The sequence below is a fragment of the Tupaia chinensis genome, unplaced genomic scaffold (genome assembly GCF_000334495.1).
Source record: "Tupaia chinensis unplaced genomic scaffold, TupChi_1.0 Scaffold000117_2, whole genome shotgun sequence".
NCBI lineage: Eukaryota > Metazoa > Chordata > Mammalia > Scandentia > Tupaiidae > Tupaia > Tupaia belangeri.
In genome coordinates this window covers 1,798,981-1,814,816 of record NW_006159583.1, presented here as the reverse complement: position 1 = coordinate 1,814,816, position 15,836 = coordinate 1,798,981, and the positions used below count along the sequence as shown (strand labels likewise).

At 35.5% G+C, this 15,836-nt stretch overlaps 1 pseudogene; it reads right to left on the bottom strand.

Annotated features, from left to right (window-relative positions):
- Positions 1-11,787: 11,787 nt before the first annotated feature.
- LOC102502324 (pre-mRNA-splicing factor CWC22 homolog) lies at positions 11,788-15,560 on the bottom strand (annotated as a pseudogene).
- Positions 15,561-15,836: the final 276 nt, after the last annotated feature.

The following is a 15,836-nucleotide window of genomic DNA, read 5'->3' as shown; positions in this document are numbered from 1 at the left end:
AAAAGAAAGTACTTCTTAAGGTTTTTTTTTTTTTTTTTTACTGACTTTAAGCACACATCTGCTTAATCAAAAATGGAACAACATTTGGATATACCATTGACTGTCATAACCTAATGTAAGTTTATTTAGATCAATCTACCACCATCCAGTAATTGGGTTGAACTGATTCTTTGGACATACTATATTTTCTCTAAAAATTAAAAGGTAATTTTATCGTGTTTCCTATAGTTTTTTTTCACTTATCATGCACCCTCTCTAGGAACACAGAGCTGACGTAAATATGACACTGAGGTTGTATTTAAGTTCTATATGAAATTTCTAAATTATCCTGCCCTCGGTACAGAGAAATTTCCACAAAAACAGGGTAGAAACAGTAAACTGCAAGAAAGATTATTGTCAAAGTAGCTGCTGAAGCCACCTTTCAGTTTCAATGACGGTTCTCATCCTTGCCCCAGTACTCATCTGGTCATTATCATCTGACTCGGGAGCAGTCAGTGTGTCATTACCTACCTATCTGGTCACACACACACACAGAAATATATATATATTCATATATTAACATGATCTAGAGTGAATAAAGATACTAGTGATATAAAATTGGTGCTCACTGAGCTAAGTACTTACTGAGCTAAGAATAAGCAAAATTAAATATATAATATGAATTTATAAGTAGTATATAAATTCAATGTAGAAAGGGAGAAAGATTAGAAGAGTAGACTCAGTAAGACTGGCAAAACTAGGAATAAGAGAGCAAACTTCTTGTCAATAAAGACAAGATTAAGCTATGGCTGAAGTGTCCTGACATTAGGAATCTGGAAAGGGGGAACAATTTAGGAAATATTAATAAGATAAAAATCAGTGACAGTGGTCATTCATTAAAGGTGAGGTCTGAGAGAAAGAGGACTCAAAGATGATCTCAGGATTCTCTGCCAACAGTCAGGTATGGTCTGCAGGAGGACCAGAGATCAAATTGAAAGCTTGATCTAGTGAATCTCCAATATAACCTAAAAAGTGACCCCACGAAAATGTTTGCAGATTCACAGACAGACTCTATGGAATGGAAAGACAATAGCAATATGGAATAAAGTCCTCTGCAAGGATTTTACAGAGAAGTCTACTGAGGTTATTCAGAAAAACAAATATAAGATCATAGAAGAGAATAAGAAAGTGCTATCTTAGAGGTCAATGGAAAAGAGTCAATAAAGAAAGAAGGAGTACTCAGATCTGTTAGCACAAAGAACTCAAAAAGATAAAGAAACATCTTCATTGGATTCAGAAATTAAAGGCTTACTGGTAAATTTAATGAGAACAGTTTTATAGAGAGATGGAAACTGAATCCAGATTGCCCCCAGTTGAGGAGCAAATGGATACGAGATAGTAGGTATGCACATAAGTGTAAAGAGCTGTATACATTTTTGTTTGTTCTATCTTTTAAATGAGGAAAAAAGTGAAGCAAGTGAAATGCTGAAAGAAAAGAAAAGCACTAATAGGGTGGCAATATAAAGGCATAATGAAGATAAAAGACAACGTACATTGTAGGACTCTAATATTGGGGGTCAGTGGTCAATCTATATTGGCAGGAAGGTACCCATAGCATTTTCAAATATCTAAACTGAAAACACTAAATAATTTCTAAAGTTTGTACTACTTTTGTGTACAATATCATTTTGAAGTTACAGATTCTATTTATTTTGTTATGTTATTGTGCCTCTTGCAAAGACGTTCCTTCTGAATAGAAAGTTGGGTAGGTAATTTCTAGTTATGAAAACTGTTTTTGCTTATTATTGAGAGGAAAATTCTACAGTTGTTAATTATGTTAGGAAAAGCTTTTAAAGCATGATGGTTTTATTTGGGTACTCCTCATGTATCTTGATTTTGTCCATATTTGTCAAAATCTAAAAACAGGTTGACACTGCATGTCAAAGTACTATTTTTGCTAAACTTCTTGGCTAAAATTGATTAACCTACAATTTCTTAAGCACCAAGAAAATGTTTCAACTGAAAATGAATTTATAACATACATATCATTAAATACTTAATTTTAAAGTAAATGAAGGTTTAGTATGATGCTGAATACACAATGACAGTTTGTCAATGGACAGATTTTGTTCTAAGTTTCATGAATAGGCAAAAATATGGCACAAGCGAAAATGTTCAGAGTTGTAATATTCCTTCAGAGTAAAACAAAATAGAATCTCAACCTTAAGAGCCCCCAAAATGTATGATGTTATCTTAAAGCCTTCCAAAATATATATATATATTTTTGCTGGCCTTATGAGTTTGATTTTCATACTAAAAATCAACAAGCAAAGAATCTAACAACTATCTAAAGCAAACCATCCAGCCAACAGAACAGCCGCCACAACCCATGTCAAAACTACTTAGCCTCTACCACTCAGTAATCTCTTACAGGAGAGCTTTTCTTCTAGTGTGGTTGATTTGTACTGCTGTTTCCTTTCTAATACTGTGTAAAGCACTGGGGAACTCTCCAATGGATGAAATTTCCTAGAACCTTTAAGTTCATAAAGCTGTCTGGCATGCCTGATGGCCTATTTTTGGTCCATGGCCTACTTAAATCCACATTCTAGAGGAGTCTTTTTTTTTTTTTTTCCTTTTGGAAACAGAAGTAACTAGCTTTCCAAATTAGTCCTTAGTACTTTATAAAACCTGCAGACCCTAAAGAAATAACATACATTTAAGTGGGGGAACACAGCAAGCTTTTCTGGCTTTCTTCCCTTTGGCTATTTACTAGTCTCTTGTTTTCTTATCCACAAGTTCTTATCAGGGCAGGACACACTTCCAATTACACAAAAGTCACTTACAGTTTCCTCCTGGGATAATAACACCTGTTCTTGCCTAAGCTATTCTAAGGGATGCTCAGGGCATTTTCTTTCCTACCCTTTTTTCTCCAAAACTGCTGTTAATAATTGTGTCTAGCAAAGTAACTATACTATATAAACTGTATATGATTGTAGCAAATGAAAGAAAAATAACAGCAGAGAGTTTCTTAGCTCTTGAACATTTTCACTTCTAGAAGTATGTATACTTTCTGCATAATTTCAAGAAATAATCTCTATCACATAAAATATATATTTAATTCTATCTACTTACAAATTACTTGAAATCAATAGAAATCTAATTTTAGCATCAGAATAATTTGCTTTTTCAAATTATCTTAAATTTCGTATAAAGAATAATCTACATGGAAGAGTAGTCGATTAATTGAAATATTTTGGGATAAGTAGGCAATAGAATGTGCTAACCAAGCCAACACTTTGCCCAGTGCATACAATATTACAATTTTTGAAATAATTATTTTAACTTTATTTATTTACTTATTTTGATGTGACCAGAGAGGAATAGGGAGAGAGAGAGAGAAAGGGAGAAGACAAGCTGCCAGATCCAGGATTCAAACCGTTGCCTGCCATACGGGAGTCCATTGCTCTTAACCACCACACCAAATGCTGGCCACACAATATTACAATTTAACAATCAAGACTCTACTATAGTTGAGCAGACGGCAATTCAAAATTGGCTCCTCTCAACACTAAGATTTAAGCTATTGTAATTCAAATCTGAAAAGGAGAGATTTCTAAAAGTTACCAGGACATTAAAGTTTTGAAGATTTAAAAAAAATAAATCAGTTATGTGGAATAGAAGTTATTTACAAGATGTGTTTATTTCAGGAGACATAATCTAACAAAAGTAATACAAAAGTTCTTGTATAGGGGAACCCTTTCTCCACTTGTGGCCACGAACAGCTGTGTCTGCACAATACTTACGGCCACATTTCCCCCAGGTGATGTAAGTATGAAGGTCACCTCTCTGGAGAAATGATATGATCCCACAGAAAGAATTTCACATTCTTTTATCTGATGCTGCCCCAGGAAAACAGTTGGTTCACTGGGTCCTGCCCTCCATAGCTCCTCTAACAAGTTATTTTGGAACTTCACAGTTAAATATCAATAGGGGATTAAAAAAAAAATGGAGTTTTCTGAGTAAAGAGTCCCTTGTGTAAAAGGAAACAAAACAAAACAAAACAACAACAACAAAAAAACAAGATTAAACAGGAAAAAATGCTCATACAGGTCATATTTCTCAATTTGTCACCTAAAATTGACAAAGAAATATGAAGCCTATCATTTAGAAGTTATCAGAAAACATAGCTAAGTGGTAACGCCAAATACCTAAGAGGAACATGACTGAGAGTTCAGGATGAGTGGGGCAAGTATGTTTTGTGTCTGCTTGTTTGTTTGTCCAAGAGGTTGCCTATGTTCCCCTAGAGGGACAGAGAGACAGTGAAAGAAGAAAGTGCCCCTAAAGGGGAATGGTCACAATGTAATTCCTTCTCCTTCACCTTCCTTCACTCTGCATTTTGGACAGTCACATAAAAGTGCCTAATGTGTTTCCCAAACCTCAGAATCTGGGATCCAAACTACTGGTCAACCATGTGGAATTCAGCTCATTTAATCACCATGCTACAGGATAACCTGACGCTCTTTACATTTGTTTGCTTGCTTATTTGTTTGTTTTCCAGAGGATATGGGCACTTACTAAAAAGAGACAGAGAGAGGAAAAGCGAAAAAGCACCCTTCATGGGAAAATGGTTACACCATAATCCCTTCTTCTTCCTTATTTCTCTGTCCCTTCAGGCTTTGGGATGAGCACATGTACCTGGTGTGTTTCTCAAGCCATTGGATCTGGACTCAAACTTTTAAAAGAACCTTTAGGCATTACTGATGACATCCATCAATGGCTGTTTTATTTGGTTTAATGGCTATTTTTCTTTTTAATAGAATAAATAGAATAGTAGTTTTAGGAAACTTTATTCATTATAAGGCAGAAAAGAATACCTTGCTTAAATTAACTTTCTTTGGGGGAAAAGGAGGTAGCAAAGTGATTAAGGTGCTGGACTCCCACATGGCCACTCACATTTCAAGTACCAGACCTGGTGGGTTGAAAATCATGCCAGGAGTGTGGTGTGTGTGTGTGTGTGTGTGTGTGTGTGTATGCCCCAAATCCCAGGAGAATGGAGAAGGGATTGCAGCATGGCCATCCCTCCAGGGGATGATTTCTCACTTTCCCTCCCACTTTCTCTCTGGCAAGTGCACACATCCTATGGCAAAAACCTAAGAAAATTTAATACTTTTTAGAAACATACATATTGTACTTTTTATCAATCATGGCAATATGTTTCTGGCACATGGCATATGCCTGGCATATGGCAGCCGTTATTATCACCTTTAGCATTCTCTTGGTTGATGCATCCCAAGGGATTATGAAAAATATTTTTTATAGCATACACTTAAATAATGAATTTTGCAAGATTTTATGTTACTAAAGTTCAGCTGTCAGATACCAAAGATGTATATGGAAGTCTATTATCTTTCACAATGTACATTTTCAACAGTAGGTAGTTATCTATAACTTTACATATGTATTCACATGCTAAATCAACTGTACTCTTGTGAACACAATGTTCTAACTGGGAAGTCATATCTGAAACATTTATTATACGCAAACTGCAGTGCCTTGCCAATTCTAGGAGCACAGTAATTTTTTTTTTTACTTAAAATTGAAGTGAATTGTTGACCTTGATAAAAACCAAGATATATACAACAGATTGTGAGTTACAAAACCTCCTAAATAACTGACTCATACTAAATTTAGTATACTTAAAGAATTTTCAGAAAAAAGGCATTTTAATTTTAATTTCTCTGTTATTCAAATTAAATGCATTTAAATGTAGGCCTGCTTCCTTATCCAGAAGAAATTCTAGTTGGAGTTGTTGAATTGCTTATTTAGCATATATATTTTTTTTCTTTTGGAGAGGTTTTTGCTATAGGGCACATGCACTCACCAGAAAGACAGAGAGAGACAGAGAGACAGAAAGCAAGAAATCACCCCTCAGGGGGGATGGCCACGCTGCACTCCCTTCTCCTCCATTCTTCTCTCAGAATCTTGGGCATGCATGCACATAAACCCAGCGTGAATTTAAGCCACCAGGTCCAGGACTCGAATCGTGCTCACGTACATGAAAGTCCAGTGACATAGTCATTACCCCAACTGCCGGTCCCTATTCAGCATATTTTAACATATACATAATATTGGTTTGCTGGGAAAGTCATGATGCATTTTTGAATAGAAAGAAAACTACGGCGAGACTTTCCCAACAACCTAATATATTACATACATAATTTGTACATAATTGAATTATTCATTTCTTGTGAAGAGGAAATGGGGCAGTTTTCTCTGACATTTTTGTCTTCTTTCCTTTAAAACATGTTTTTAAAATTGACATATAGTATATGCCAAAATATTATATGTCATATATGCCATAAATGAGGAATCATTAGAGTTCATGGAAAATGAAAAAATGTTAAAAATTCTTGCATGGTTTTTAAAACTACTTTACACCAAAGTAAACTTATACTTAAATTCTACTTTCCTATAAACTTTTTGAAGTTCTTTTAAATAATGTATGCATAATACATGTACTGAAGAAATACTCCATATAAAGGGAGTCTGTATACTCAAAATGTGTTTCCATATATAAAACCGTCAATATATTATCATAATATTAGCACATTAGCATAAATAAACACCTATAGAACCATCATCCTGATCAAGAGAAATACTGCCTATTACAAAAGTCCAGTCTCTGAATCTCTATCTTGATCCCTCGCACAGGACAACTACTATCCCATTCTCCATTTAACATGAGAGTTGAGTTGTATCTATTTTTTTTTTTTTTTTGGAGAAGTTTTTGCTATAGGGAGCGTGCACTCGTCAGACAGCGAGAGACAGAGATAGAAAGCGAGAACTCACCCCCTACGGGGGATGGCCATGCCACAATCCCTTCTCCTCCATTCCCCTCTCGGGATCTTGGGCACGCATGTACACGCGCCCACTGTGAGTTTTAAGTCACCATTGCCGGGACGTGAACCGCGGTCAACTACATGGGAGTCCAGTGATATAGTCATTACGCTAACTGCTGGTCCCAAGTTGTATCTATTCTTGAATGTTGTCTAGTATTTCTTCATTAACATTACATCTGACATTTTATCCAGGCTTTGGGGTGTAACAATCATTTGTGTATTTTCACTGTTAGATAGTATTCCTTATATGACTAAACCTGAGAATATTTGTTCTAACTGATAGCAATGTCAATAGGCTATTTTCAGGTTTAGGTATTATTACTAGTGCTGCTACAAGCATGCTTAATTGTTTTGTTTCAGAAGTGTACATTTTTCTCCTGGGTATATTCCTGTTTGTTGAACTGTAGCATCATAGAGTATGCACGTATTTACTTCAGCAGATAATGCCAAACAGTTTTCCAAAGAGTTTTTATGCCATGTACTTCCTTTTAAAGCATTTTTTATGTCTAATTTGAATCACAAAGAATAATTTGGCTCTGTTTGGTATTCATATAATGGTCCTTGGTCTATTACGAGTAATAATCTAACATTTTATTTGCTTTTATTTTTCGCTTTGTCATAAATGATACCTTAAACTGTTCTTCAGCTAGACAGAAGTTTCTGCAGCATTTCATACTTAAAACACAAAGGGCAAAAGAAAACTTCTCTGTCACATATTGTATTCCATGCAGATGACAGGCCCTAGTTCTTCTAAACAAACTCAAAGAGAATCTCCTGCTGATTGAAGCACAGACAAGAATGGTGGTTTTACTCAGTTGGATGCAAGCTTATATATTGTACATCATATCCCCATCGTCTCCAACCAAGATTTCCACTACAGTCAAAAGAGAGAAGAGCACAAAATACAAATGTCAATTTTAAATGCATACAGTTGCAAAAATCAGCAAACTGAAGATGCATTAAACAAACAAACAAAAAAACCTCTTAGGTTGAATAAGCTGTATTTTACAAGCATCATTTCTAATTTCTAGTGCAGACTGTATCAAAATGAATTAATTATTTGATTAGAAATGACTAATGCTCTAAGTTCATTAATTTATGTAAGAGAGATATTTTTGCTATGGGGTGCATGCACTCGCTGGGGAGACAGAGAGAAAAAAGGGAGAAATCAACCCTCAAGGGGAATGGTTAGTCTGCGATCCCTTCTCCTCCATTCTCCTTTTGGGATTTTAGACAAGCAGACACACGCGCTCAGCATGTTTTAAGCTGCTAGGTCCGGGATTCTAACTGCAGTCAACTACATGAGAGTCCATCAGTGTAACCATCACACCCTCTGCTGGTCCTCCTATTTATTTATTTTTATACCTTTAATCACTGCATATTATTACAACTTTTAAAATAAATTTTCCCAGCATGAATTTACTGTATATTAGTCCATTTAAAGATATGGTCATGCATATTATCAACAGATAATTTTCCATTTTTGTGTTTCTTACATGTTTTTTATCTTTCTTTTCTTTTTCCCCTGGGTTATCTTTTCTCACTCTCCCTCATTTCCCACGCTCTTCCCACATTTTCTCTAGTATCTGCAATTGTTCTCTATGCTTTTATATCTTCCAATCATTTTGTTTCTTCCACAGAGTGTGTATATTAAGTATGTACTAAATGGGGACATAAAATGTCTCTATTTCATAGTCTGGCCTGCTTTGCTTAACAGCAAATCTTCCATATTCATCTACTTTCTATCAAATGTCAAGGCCTCATTGTTTTTTATAGCTGAATAGTATTCTGTGGTGTATATGTGCCACACTTCAAAATCTATTCATCTGTTCATGGACATTTGGGTTGGTTCATGTCTTAGCAATTGTGAATTATGCTGCAATAAACATAGATGTGCAGGTGTTTTTCCAACTGAGTGTATTCCTATCCTTCAAGTAGATACACAGGAGGAGAATTGCTGGATCATATGGCAGTTCTATTTGTAGGTCTTTTAAGAACATCCATATTGTTATCCACAGTTGCTGTACTAATTTACCTTCCCACAAACAGTGTAAGAGTAACCTTTCTACCAAAGCCTTACCAACACGTATCATTTTTTTTTTTTCAACCTTAGCTACTCTCACTGGGATTAGGTGATATCTCATTTGGTTTTGATTTGCTTTAAATTCTTAAAAATAATACCTTCCTTTGACATTCATACCAAAAAGTTAAAAATAGAGCAGACTTTAAAATTTTGGAGTATGAAGGTATTAAATTTCTTAATAAAGTTAGGGTTGGTGAAAATGTGATGAATAAGAGTAATTACCAAAGAAGATATCTTTCAAATTACATATTTAAAATATTTTCATTTTGTTTTGTTTTAAATTTTCGCTCTAGGGAATACACACTAGCAAGAAAGAAACGGACAGAGAGGAAAAGTGAGAAATCGCTCTGTTGGGGTGTTGAGGGGAGGCCAGGCTACAGTCCCATCTCCTCCATTCTCCTCTTAGGATTTTGGGCATACATACATACATATCCAGTGTGTTTTCAAGTTGCCAGGACCTGGACTAGAACTGCAGAGTCAGCTCTGTGAGATCCAGCACTTCAACCACCTTATCATCACCTACTGGACGCCTAAAATATTTCATGTTTTTCACGGTGAAATACTTGTGAAAACTATTTTATTAACTGCAATATCTTTCTAAATACCCTTATAATCCATAATACATAGTAAGAAGAAAAGATGGGTTGAGATGTTGTATCTCTCCTTTCTCCTGGGATTTTAAATAAGGTCCCCTTTTCTGGCTATCTCACCCTACTCTTATTTGTCACCACTGAGTCTTATAATAGATTGAACATTTATCTCTTATAATCTTAGGTCTAGGATGATGATCCCACTCAACCTAAATTTACTATACATACTTTTTAAAGGAGGTGGGTGTGTGAAACACTAGACATTTGATATGATTAAAAATGACAACTTCCTAACATCTGTGTCTGTGATTTGTACATCCAAATTAGATTATCTGAATCTACTGGCCTCCAAATTTCTATCTTTTAGTCAGTATGCTTACGTTTGTACTGATAAATGATCTATATTGAGTTCAACTTCAGACAAAGTGTTCTTAGTTTGAAAAGTATTAGTTAGTTACTTTGGAGCAAATTCTATTTAATTTCATATTTAAATAGATTTACTAGTTACATATCAAAGCACTGAGGCTAGAAAGTTCTTCTCTGCCAGAATATAATACTAGATCTATTCATGACTGATTAGAGTTTAATGACTGTGTTAAACATTTAGAATCTCATAATCCTTATATCCTTGCTTTGTCATAATCACGTTATCAGCTCTATTAGTTAGGTTTTATGTTCTTGCTTTAAAGATGAGAGGTTAAGTAGTTCCACCATGGTCAAATGTCTAGTTAGTGAGAGAGCTGAAATTTGAATATACATCTGACTTTAAAGAAATTTGGCATAAGAGTATTTAACCTGAAAAATCAGAAATCCAAACCTAAATAACATGATTTTTTTTTCTTTTCTATGATTCTCTTTAATAAAGTAAACTATAGTGTAGCACACTGTGCACAGAATGAAAGACATCTTTCTTCTTCTTTGTACTCAGAAAAAATAGAGAATCTTGGTAGCCATCTAATGGACAATTGAAGGCCACATTTCTAAAACTTCCATGCATCTCAAATATGGACAATGAAATGATGAAAAAGGAAAGCTTGGGATGACTAAATGCAATATTTGGTATTCAATAAGCTGAGGATCAATACTTACGCATGAGTGAGTAACTATGAAAAATAGAACCTGCAAAGTGAACTGATACAAGTGCAGTAGGGACAGACACCACTTCAGATTTTACTAGGTTTTCTGGGGCAGTATAAAAATTGCACAAGATCCAAATGTATGATTTCCAGAAAATAAAATATACACATGTAATATCATACTTCTCCTTTCTCTTCAAACACAGCTACATGCTCCTCTCCCCTGCCTTACTTTTCACTGCATTGCCTCATACCACTTTGATGAATTTAAGCCATGAGACATGGCTCTCTCATACACAACACCAACATGCCAACCTACCAGCATCTGCGTCATCCACTCTGCCTTCCCTCTTGTCACTATGAATGAAATGATATTCTTCCTACATAGGTCATGCTCCCCACATGTGGTCTGTAAAGTCTGCATCACAATCTCTCCCACTTTCTCAAGTACTTGGCTCGTACAATTATCTTTTTTCTTTCCTGAATCATTATTCTTTCCTCTGCTGGATCATGCATATCGATTTACAAGATACGACTTTTAAAGTCATAACAAGACAAAATATGCATAAACAAGTTATTTAGTTTCTCTCTTTCTTGCCTACTGCCCCATCTTTCTTCAACCCTTTCTATGTTCAAAGAAAACTTTGCTGAAGGAGCTAATAGATAACAGCACTTACAGACCTGGCATATTTGGGAAGGTCTCCAGATGCAAACTCAGAATGTTCCCATGTGGGTCAGCTTTGCAGAGGTCAATTTTAAAAATTATTTAATTTTACTTGTGATCATAATTAATTTTTGAACATTTGACCAGAGAGATAGAGGTCACTTTTTACTGCTGTGCTATAATCTGGTCACAAGTTTTATCCTGAAAAATGGATTTCATACCATAGACTAATGACAAGAGGTAATACTTTCAGAATAGAAAGAATGGTCATTTTCTTTCTTTCTTTCTTTCTTTCTTTCTTTCTTTCTTTCTTTCTTTCTTTCTCTTTTTTTAATTTGATATAGTGCACATGCACTCAACAGAGAAAGAGAGAGAGCAAGTAAGAAAGTACCTTCCAGCTGGGGATAGGAGAAATGGCCACACCACAATACCTTCTCCTCCATTTTCCTCTCGTGATTTTGGGCATGCATGCTCACTTGTATTCTGTTTTTTTTTTTTTTTCTTTGTTCTTTTTCTTTTTTCTTTTTTTTAGCATTTGATCATTTTATTTACAAAATATGAGCAAGACTTACATTCCTTTCTGGTGAAAATTTTCCTTTCAAATAATTTTGTGTGGAGGTCCTGGAGATGCTTCAATTATAAAACATGTTGAAGTGAAAACAATTTAAAATTTACAAGTACAAACCTGTACTTTATACAAGAATTCTCCATAAAGTTCGTCAATCGATGTAAAAAATCATTTGTTTCAAATGAATATAAGACATGTCCAGTTTCTGTCAAGACTTATGGAATAATTTTTGCTTTGCTAGAGATCTTTCTCTTCATCGATCCTGATTTTTCTTTGATTCTCTGGATTATTCAGAGTATCTACTAGATTTTTCCCATCTCCTGTCAGTACCATTCTTATATCTATCTTCATCACTTCTAGAACCTGAATGTTTTCTATTCCTTTCCTCTGACTTTGATCTATTTTTCCTTCTAATATTTTCACTGTCCTTGTTTAGGTGCCTGTGTTTCTCCTTTTCAGAAAAAAGAATCTCTCCTCTCTCTCCTCTTCTTCTGAGAATCATAATGCTTATTTTCCAAGTCAATATGCATCCCTTGGTCTTGTCATTCATAACTCTACTGTAACTGTTTTGTTCCAAAGGAACATCTGTCTGACGAATATTTTGTTACTGGATCTCTCCAACTTGTATCTCTTGAATTTTGATCTCTGTGTTTTTCTGATCTTCTTTCTCGCTCAGTTCTTGTTTCCTGGTGCCTTTGTTCTGGTAGTCTTTCTTTTTGTTTCCTATTATTTGTTTGTTGGTTCCTGATAAGTTTATCTACTTCTTTACTTCTGGTCTTCCCTTGTCCTTTCTTTCATACATCTTTGGCTGAGATAGAGCTATGACTGTGGTAGAGGAAGAATCGCTGTCCTCCCTGGATGTCTCCCAACTGCTATCACTACTGTCGGAATCAGAGTCAGAGGAGTCAGACTCTGAGGAGGAGGATGCTGAAAAAGAGAATTGGGAGGATTTCTTTTGCTCAACCTCTGCTTTCTGTGACACGATAACCTTTGGCGTTATTTTTGAGATGCTCATGCAATTCATCCGTTAAACCTCCAAGACGTATAGAGGGAAAGAAGTTGATGGCAAATTGAGTGTTTCTTGGATTATCCCGGGGTAAAAATCCTTTAAAGAATGGTTGAAGGGTTTCATCCTTCAATCTTTCATTAAGTTTAGGAAGACTCACAGCTCCTGGACAAATATTTTGACAAAAATCCTACTGGATAATGTAGTTGTTTCTTCACTCAGTTTTATTCATTCAAGAACACTCCATGGAAGTGAATTAGTGTATAAGAGGTGAGCAAACAGCTTAGCAACATTTCTCAATTTGTTTGTTTCCAAGTGATGAATGGTATCATACTGTTTCTTGAATATACTTTCAAAGGATTCTATATTTTTTTAGCATGGAAAATTGCCCAGCTAATAAGCCAAAAAGAATTTCATATGTCCTTTGTTGGGCACAACAATCAAGTATCATGTTGCAGAGTTCTTTTGTTTGACTTTCAGGAAGCTCCATTTTCAGCAATTTATGAGCACATTCTTCAAAATCTAAACTGGACTGAATAGCAAGGTAAATTGTATGTCGAGATGAAATCAGATTAATTTCAGTTTTGTCATGAATTGTTACTTTCTGTCCTTCTTCATCTTCTTCTCCCTCTTCTTCCTCCTCTTCCTCTTCCTCTTCACTACTTCCAGCATCTTGGTTCGTATTTGAGTCACTGTTTCCTTCATCAATAATTTCCTTCTTAATAGCTTTGTACTGCTCTTCATTTTCCATAAGAGTCGGGTCCATTTTGAAAACATTAAGAACATCTTCTGGGTTATAGTCATCCTCCAAAGGCAACATATGGATGAACTGATCATCTTCTTCTACCAAGTCAAGTCCTTCTAGGATAATTGGGTGGTCCTTGAATCCATCCTTTCATACAGCAAACATCCCTTCAATCATATACTGAACTCTTTTATCAATTTCACACTCATGCAGAATGTTTTGAAGGCGTTCAAATATTGCATTGAGTCCTCTTGACACTGTGTTAACTTGAGGCCACATTCCTTGAGAAAACCAATAGTGAATTCAGCACTATCATCTGTTGGTCTTTCCAATAGTAAAGTGAGCATCTCTAAGCATAAAACTTTGTGTGCCACATTTTGGTTAATAAGATGTGCCACAAATTTCAAAGCAGTCAGACAAAGTTGCTTATCATTTCTTCGATATCCTTTATAAAAATTAAGAATTAGCCTCTTGAGGATTAATTCTCTGATTTATAGAAATTTTGAGTTGATAATTGCTACTAATGCTGCATAGACATAGGTGAATATTGGAGAAGCACTCTGTGCCTGCAAAACATATCTAGACAGCAGGCCTCTTCCTCTAACTATATTTTCTTAGAGAAGCTCTTAAATGATAATACTTATATTAGAAATTTTGACTTTATTGATAAGACCATTGATTGACTTCTTTAGGGCCTCCCAGCTCATCCTCTGGTATGCTAAGCTGTTTTTTGTCTGTAATCTGTTCTTGAATCATCCTGAGCTTTGCAGGAGGAATATAGGCTCCACCAGTGTGGGTCAGAAGAGGATACAGCTCATATTTCTTTTTCTTTGCAGTGAGTTCATCCTGAGCAGAGGAACTCTGTGTTACTGGTTTTTCTGGGCTTCTTCTCCCAGGAGAGATAGATTTTTGGGACCTTTTCCAATCCGAATCTCTTTCTCTTTTCCTCTTTCTCTTTCTCTTTCTCTTTCTCTTCCTCTTCCTCTTTCTCTTTCTCTTTTTCTTTCTGTTTCTTCTCTGTGTTTTTCTCAGTCCCTACTTGGCGACTCCATGCTGTCATCATAAGAATGTACTCTTTTTGAATGTTCATAGTCTGACCTGCCATAATCAAAGTAGTCTCTGTCTTGGGGGGATCGTTCTTGTTCTGAACACCTGTCTTCTGGAGATGAGGTCCTCTGATATGAATTATAGTTTTCTCTTCTATCATGACCAGAAGAATGCTTTATCTGTCCCACACTACTTTTCATTTTCTGTTGCTAGTTGATCCAATATATCAAGGACCCCTTGACTTGGTACAAATAATAAGTATCCAATGGTTTGAATTCCTTGGCAGTTTACGTTTTGTCTGTAAACATAATCTAGAGCTCCACCAAGCTGCCATTCTGCATGCTCACTTGTTTTCAAACCACTGAGTCCAGGACTTGAACCAAGCAGTTGGCCATCTGAGATTCAGATACTTTAACCATCATGCCACTGACTCCACTTGGTTTTCAAAAGAAGAGTATAGATGATTAGCAGGAAGGGAACATTACAACACTTCCCTATTTAATATAAGCATTTCATATTCTGTGCTATTTAAGTGGTGTAGTGTCACTGATTCTGATTCTAGCCTCTAAATCTGTATCTCAGAGACAAATATAATTAGAGAGAGCCAAGCACAGCAGGTTTGAAATGGATTTTTCTTCATTGTCCTTTAATTCATTTAGTAAGTTCAAATACTAACATTGTCAATGGATTATTTATTTATTTGTTAAGAACTATCATCTTGATGGGCTGAAAAAGCAATATAGTATGACCTTTGTCAAGCAAATATTACTTGAACCACTTTTTTTTCTTTAGGGCTAAAACCCATTATTGCTAAAGGAGATTTCGTATCTTTGAAGGACTTACATAAATATTATAATTAGCTATATCCTATAAACAGTTAAGGAAAAGGAAACACTCAAAAACAAAATGTTCTAAGTCTTTATTTTTAAGTTTATTTATTTACTTATAAGAAAGAGAGACAGAGACAAAGAGAGGGACAGACAGGTTATGCCAACAAGATATTCATGTTGGAATCCCACCCTGACCCTGGTCAGCCAGAATCATGGGCACATATACATGCACCCAGCATGCACAGGGAGACCTCAGGACACAAACCGGGGACACTCCCATAGGGCCTCAGTATCGCAGAGCCTCTCATTACCACTCTACCACCATGGCTGGCCAAATGTCTTCTCAATG